Source organism: Arachis ipaensis, chromosome B7 (assembly GCF_059453495.1).
Source record: "Arachis ipaensis isolate K30076 ecotype BB chromosome B7, ASM5945349v1, whole genome shotgun sequence".
Lineage (NCBI taxonomy): Eukaryota > Viridiplantae > Streptophyta > Magnoliopsida > Fabales > Fabaceae > Arachis > Arachis ipaensis.
In genome coordinates, this window is record NC_142442.1 from 40693241 (window position 1) to 40694426 (window position 1186).

The following is a 1186-nucleotide window of genomic DNA, read 5'->3' on the forward strand; positions in this document are numbered from 1 at the left end:
AATTTCAAGAACTCCCTTCTTCTGAGGCGTCCCATTGTTCATAGGATTCCTCTCAGAGGTATACATGAACTGGTTATTTGCAACCATTTCAATGAGTTCCTTAGCTTCTGCAGGGGTTTTCAAATGAAGAGATCCTCCTGCAGAATGGTCCAATGACATTTTTGACAACTCAGATAGACCATCATAGAATATACTTATGATGCTCCATTCTGGAAGCATGTCAGTAGGACACCGTTTGATCAGTTGCTTGTATCTTTCCCAAGCTTCATAGAGGGATTCTCCTTCCTTCTATCTGAAGGTTTGGATTTCCACTCTAAGCTTTCTCATCTTTTGAGGTGGAAAGAATTTGGCCAGGAAAGCACTGACCAGCTTATCCCAAGAGTTCAGGCTATCCTTAGGTTGTGAATCCAACCATGTTCTAGCTCTGTCTCTTATAGCAAAAGGGAAAAGCATAAGCCTGTAGACCTCGGGATCAACTCCATTGGTCTTGACAGTGTCACAGATTTGCAAGAATTCAGCTAAAAACTGATGAGGATCTTCCATTGGAAGTCCATGAAACTTGCAATTCTGCTGCATTAGAGAAACCAATTGAGACTTAAGCTCAAAATTGTTTGCTCCAATTGCAGGAAGTGAGATGCTTCTTCCATAGAAGTTAGAAGAGGATGCAATAAAGTCACCAAGCATCTTCCTTGCATCTCCACCATTGTTATTAGGTTTGGCCATCTCTCCCTCTTTTTCAAAAATTTCTGTCAGGTTCTCTCCAGAGAGTTGTGCTTTAACTTCCCTTAGCTTCCTCTTCAGAGTCCTTTCAGGTTCAGGATCAGCTTCAATAAGAATGTCTTTGTCCTTGTTCCTGCTCATATGAAAAAGAAGAGAACAGAAAAGAAGAGGAATCCCCTATGTCACAGTATAGAGATTCCTTTATGTGAGTAGAAGAAGATAAGAATAGAAGAAGGAGAAGAGAAAAATTCGAACACAGTGAAGAAGAGGGTGTTCGAATTTTGAGTGGAAGAGGAGTGTTAGTAGATAAATAAATAGAAGGAGATGTGAGAGGGGGAGAGAATTTCGAAAATTAAATAAAAAAATATTTTTGTTTTATTTTAAATATTAGTTAGAATTCGAAAATTAAAAAGAGAAATAAAATTAAATTAAAATTTAAAACAATTCGTTAATTAAAAAGAATTTT

The 1186-nt window shown here is 37.6% G+C and overlaps 1 non-coding gene across 1 annotated transcript; it reads left to right on the plus strand.

Moving 5' to 3' along the window:
* Positions 1–213: 213 nt before the first annotated feature.
* LOC148550931 (small nucleolar RNA R71) lies at positions 214–321 on the plus strand. The gene has a single exon (XR_015893761.1). It is a non-coding gene; the product is annotated as a small nucleolar RNA R71 (small nucleolar RNA).
* The last annotated feature ends 865 nt before the right edge of the window (positions 322–1186 follow it).